A 6,000-nucleotide genomic window follows, 5' to 3' on the forward strand; every position below is an offset into this window, starting at 1 on the left:
TGAGAACCACTGCTCTAACACAGCAAAAAGCAGCAAGCCAGCCATGTGGCTTTCCTACACTTCGAAGAGCAGAGGGTGACAGTTTTATGATCGCTACAAAGCAAAGAGAAGAGGACTCACTAAGTAACAACCCTAAAAGAAGGAAGTGGCAATCCTTTTCCTCGCATAGGGCTCGCTAGGACAGAAATCCTAAAAGAAAAATAGTCTCTTAATTTTTGAGAAAAAGTTCTATTCAAAAGGAGGGTATTTTCCCTAAAACACATACACAGCAAGAAAGAGGAAACTCCTCAGAGACAGCAAAATGAAGTGGAGGAAAATGACCTGGCCTTCATTTACACAGCTGCATTCACACTCATTGAGTGATGCTTTTTGCATAATGAAAATGAGATCTTGAGGTTTGAAATATATTAATTTCAAACAGACCTATCATTGCCAGTATTTTTTTCCGCTCCATCAGTACAAGAAGCCCGTGTGATGCAAGATATTAACATTTATGTAATTCCATCTGCTTTCCAGGTTCTTGGATTCCTTCTCAGCTTTCATTTTTCTTCTCTGTTTTCACAACATTTTAAATACTATTTTTAATAATATCTACATCATCTGAAAAAAAAGAACTCAGGCAGAGCTTTATTGTGGATGTTTTGACCTTGCCTGAGAATTTGAAAATAAGGCAAATCTGCCAAACATTTTGCATTTCATATGTACTGTTTTCATTAAGAGACAAAAAATATATATGTATTTAAATTATCTCCAAGGAATAATTCAATCAGCTTTGTCTGAACCATTATTGGTTTTAAGTGAAATCATGCTTTAGGAAAGTCCTCTGAGGAAGCAGATTCAGGTTTGGACTAACAAACCAAGACATATCCAAGATTCATCTTTCTCTTATTAATTTCACTTGAGGACAGAATCATGCTTCAGAGGTTAATGAAAAGGGAGGGTTATTGGAGTCTGCAGCCAAGATAAATTAGTGGAAGTAAGCATGATGTTTTCTTAATCTCTGCTTATAATATCACATGCTGGAATCGAATTCATAAGGACCTCCTTTTCTTGAATAGTTAATTTCACAAAAGAAAAAAAAAAAAGGGAAGAAACAACATTTTAAAAGTCTTTTATACTGCTTGTTGCTTTCTGCTGAAGAGTGTATGTCATGATAAGGAAATCTCTTTATCTTTTAGGGAACGCAAAAATGCTGAATAATGTTAAAATAAATAATGTTACACAAATGATTTACAACACCACCGATAATCATTACAGCACCTCTCATTATTAACGGGACATTGATAGGCCCTTGAAGAGTCTCGTGCTGAATCAGCTTTTGAAATAAATTGCTTTCCCTCTAGCTGCAGCCGAACCCCAGAGAAGGGGGAACCTTGTCTTGACTGATGTAAATTGATTTAGGACAGCAAACTGATGCACACAATGCACAACCGAAGATGCCTTATGAATTACTTTGTCTCTATTCATGGAGTTTATTTTCCGTTAATTCAAAAGTAATATTTATATTATTATACTCTTCATGTTTTTAGTGTTACTGATATTTCCATACCATTCATATTATCAGGAATATTTTCCTGAGGCTGTTAACCATTTTGGGTTTTTGTTGTTGCTGTTTTCTTTTTAATATCCCTCGATCACCAGATTGCTGGAAGACTAGCAAAGTATATGAAACCAAGATGCAAGTAGATCCTCAAAGGAAACATTCAACATAAGTTCCAAGAGGCACCGTGTAATCAATCTTGAGAAAAAAACGCAGGCAAACAAGAACAAAAGGTAGCCTAATAACTTTTCAAGACAACTACTTTCATCAACTCAACAAGAGTTGTAATTCTGGCAATTAATAGTAAGGTCCATTAACTGTAAGTCATAAAAGCATTTTACTATGCAAAGCTGTCAATCTTCTGTGCTGTTTGGCCCAGTGCAGGACAGTTTGGTAGGACAGTGTAGTAGGATATCGTATGAAACAGGGGTTGGTGATCTGGAGTGGGAGTGGGCAGTCTTACTGGTTTCACAGCATCATCAATTGACCAAGCACACTTTTTAAAAACAAACACGAAAAGAAGTGATTCCAAGTTCCAGGGGAGATTAAAATATTGCATACAGAAAGCTGTAATTAGTAACAGATTGTTGATTTAGCAGCCCTATGATGCAGGGCACAGCTAGCACTAATGGAGCAGAGGTAAGAAACATTGGGTGAATATCTAGGTTTAGAAAGAGAAGCTCAGCACACGTGGACAGGTGGGGTTCTATAAACAGTTCTATATATGTGACATGTTTCAAAGTGTGCTGTGCCAAGCTTTTCCATCAGCTGAAGAGGCATGGAATTCTGTTCTCCTGTTTGGACTCAGTATAGACATATGTTTTTTACAGACCCAGCAGTCCTTTCCTAAACTTCTGTGCCTTGTATTGTGATCACCAGTCATAACAGAGGTATGAGGTTAAAGGGGAAAATAAAATATCTTATTAGACAAAAATAGACTTTCCTGGATAAAATGAATAAGTAAGAGCGACATGTTGCTCAGTGTCAGAGGATTTATGCAGCTGAGTTCTGGCAAGTCTGTAGCTGCTTTCTCACTCTACTAGGTCCATAAGCAGACATTGCCATTGAAAGATTCATGCTAACTATGTTTGATTGGTCCCAGCCTGATGTCCTGTAGTTATGGCTAACCCTGCTCCATCTGATTTTTCTGTCTCTTGTAGTATCATGTGTAAAGTTTACCAACACAGACTGTAGTCATCAACTTCCCACTGACTTTAAGTAAGAGTTTATTATCTAGCTCCCCTGTGTGCCTTTAGAAATCTCTCTTCTTGTCCATACAAACACACAGAAGAGTGAGCTCATCAATTTTGTACTCCACTAACATCTTTGACTTTGCAGGAAGTCAAGGAAATAGACACAACTGGAGCATGGAGCAAAGCTATCTGACTACCATGTGGCTTGGTATTCGATTTGAACCTCTGTGATTTGTCCACTCATGGATGTGTAAAACTTAAGAGCAAAACCCAACCTTGTTCAAGATCTTGGAATGTCCCAGCAGAATGCCCACACATTAGCAGCAGGCCTGAATGTATGGGAAGAATAAGGAAGAAGGTGGCTGTGAAGAAAGGGTTAGTTAAATTGTTTTACATCTTCTTAATTAAACTATAAATAATCGCAGTGGGTGTCACCAAAACATGTGCTCCTGGAACTGTGAGGAGGCATATTACATAGCAAACAAACATGAGGAGTACAGGCAAAACTGAATAAAAGTATATAAAATATTAATATAAAATATTAAAGCATTCCAGTCTCTCAACCATACAAGCATGTGTACCTCAACAGAATAAAACTGTCATGGGAACACATTAATTACTGACCTCAGTGTCTATCTCTCAGGAATCAACTTCTCTACATGCACAGCCATTTATCAGCCTGCTCTTAGATTGCAGTCTTTTCATGGCAGAGGCCAAATGTGCACAACAACAAGCACAAAATACTTCTGAACTTTCCCTGGCCCAATGTATGAGGCCTCAGCTTAGGAGTCCTATGACAAGAACACTCTTTTTTCCTGCTGTATGGCAGAGGAGTGACACAAGGCCAGCGACGATGTCTCTTTTCCTCCCAGCACCTTTCCACCTTTCCATACCCCTCTACAGCTCCCTAACCCCAACTGCTACACACAGCTGGATCATAAAGTCTTACCCAGTGGACTTGGCACCTGGTGTGCCAGAGTGGAAGAAGCTACATATAAATTGTTCAGGTACAGAGGTGAAGGCAGAAGCAAATCAAATGCATGAATCCCATAGAGTTTGGATGAGGTGAGACCATTTTGATTGAGACCACCCTTCAAAAATGTATGTAAATTAACAGCAAACAGGAAAGTTCTCACCAAAATTGAAGAGGAAAAGTAGTGACAAAGACACAGAAAATGGGACCAAAATTACATCTTACTCCACATTCCTGCACCAAGGCTGGATAAATGAGAGCTATACAAGTATGGACTGGCATATGTTTGATTATTTTAAAGTATTTAATCTAAAGCAGAGAATTCAACAATTTCCTCCTGCGTTGTTGCTTAGTGTTTATTGTCAGAATTTTCTTACAAATGTCTAATGTAGCTCTTCCATGATGTAATTTTAGCACATTCTTTTCTCATGCTATCCACAATGGACGTGGAAAACAGATGACATCCTGTGATTATCTGAAGGCTTCTCACGTCTCTCCAGTCACTCATTCAATAAGTTAACCCCCTGGCTCTTTCATTCTCGACATGGTTTTAATTCTCTGGTCATTTTCCTTTCTTTCTTTTGGATTGCCTCCACATTTGCTAAAGTCCACTGCCTGGAACTAGACACAGAGCACTGGATAGCAAAGCTGCATGTTTGCTTTTACTGTAATAGTATGACACTGTTGATACATATTCCACTTGTGAGTCACTGTAACCTCAACATCTTTTTCAGCAAAACTTCTGCCTAGTCAGCTGTTTCCCATTCTGTGTTAATGCACTTTATTTTTCCTGATCAAGTGCAGATCTGACATTCTCCTTTTTGAAGTTCATTCTGGAATTTTTTACCAGCTGCCCTATGTGTCAGGAATATTTTCATCGCTATTCCACCAGGTTTGTGAAAACTGCAAATGTGCTAAACATACTTGATACTTCATCATTCAGGTCACCAAAATAAATATAAAACAATACCAAACTCAAGACAGATTCCTGGACAATCTAAGATAACAGTTTTCCACTGTAACAGTGAACATTTGGCAACTATTCCCTGATTACTGCTTTCCAAATAATTTTCTCCAGCTTCTTAAAAGAATGTCATTCATGCACACCACATAGCAATGTAAAAGCCCCTATCTGTAACATTTTGAAGGGGGATGAAGTTAAACATTCCCTTAAAACTCATGTTTATGTAAAAGTTGATTACTTATCTAGCATAGATTAATTGAATCTACTATAAAACACTTATAGACACAAAATTCTATTTCAGGATTTTCAATTAAAGCAGGGTATTTTGGACACCAGGCAGCATGAAGTTGAGTTTTCACCCAAATAATGTCCTTAGATTTTGAGCATCCGTAATTTGTATTTGAGTGTTTGAGTGACATAACTCAGGGTGAACATCACTTTTCCACACATTGGAAGGCCTCCTTCCATCTCTCATGCTCCAAATTGTCATTTTCCTGTGCCTTTCTAGCATCCCTCAGTAATGTATCTGGCAGTATTGCATTCGAGAAAAGTAATAGCCTAAAGTCAAACTATAAGTTAGAATATATTACAAAGTTTTGTCTCAGCTTTATCAGGAGTATTATACTATCACTGTAAAGACTGACCAGTGATAGCTGGTGAGAGAAAGAGGGACTTTGGCTGTCTTTAAGCAGCTATGATACCAAGCAAACTACCTCAAACTTGATCTAAACATATTTTTCCACTATAAGTCCTCCAAAACTTTCCCTCTTCAGCTGCTCCAGCTGCTACAGACTAAGCTGCTCTTTTCAGCAGCCCTCTAGTGAAAGAAGATGCCTTGATTAAGGCAGAGCTGAACCAAGACCAAGAATAAAAGTGAAGTTATTTCCTGCTTCAGAAATAACTGTGATTGTGGTTTGATCAAAAAAGCCACTAGATATTAGTTCTGAAAAATAATCAGAGTGAAAATTGTCTCTTCATCCAAGCATTAGAACAGTTAAAATGCTATCAGTTTGAAAGACCAGCTTTCTAAAATTAATAGAGATGAGATGGGTGTTTGAAAATGGACCAGCTTTTTTATGAGGCAAAGCTTTATGCATAATTAATATGTCACAGGGGGATTTTTCAGCAAATAGATATAAAGCTAAACTGTTTAATTATCAAGATAATTTCAGCAATCTATTGCTACTTCTTCTGGTAGGACTGACTTCCACAGCAGTCTCGAATGTTACTGAAATTAGATAAATCTGAGATCCAGATGATGTTTTTCAATGTCAACCTTAAAAACAAGGGGTAAAAAAGCTTATTTTCATAGATACACTTCTAATCTTGC

This window comes from Calypte anna, chromosome 1, assembly GCF_003957555.1.
Source record: "Calypte anna isolate BGI_N300 chromosome 1, bCalAnn1_v1.p, whole genome shotgun sequence".
Classification (NCBI taxonomy): domain Eukaryota; kingdom Metazoa; phylum Chordata; class Aves; order Apodiformes; family Trochilidae; genus Calypte; species Calypte anna.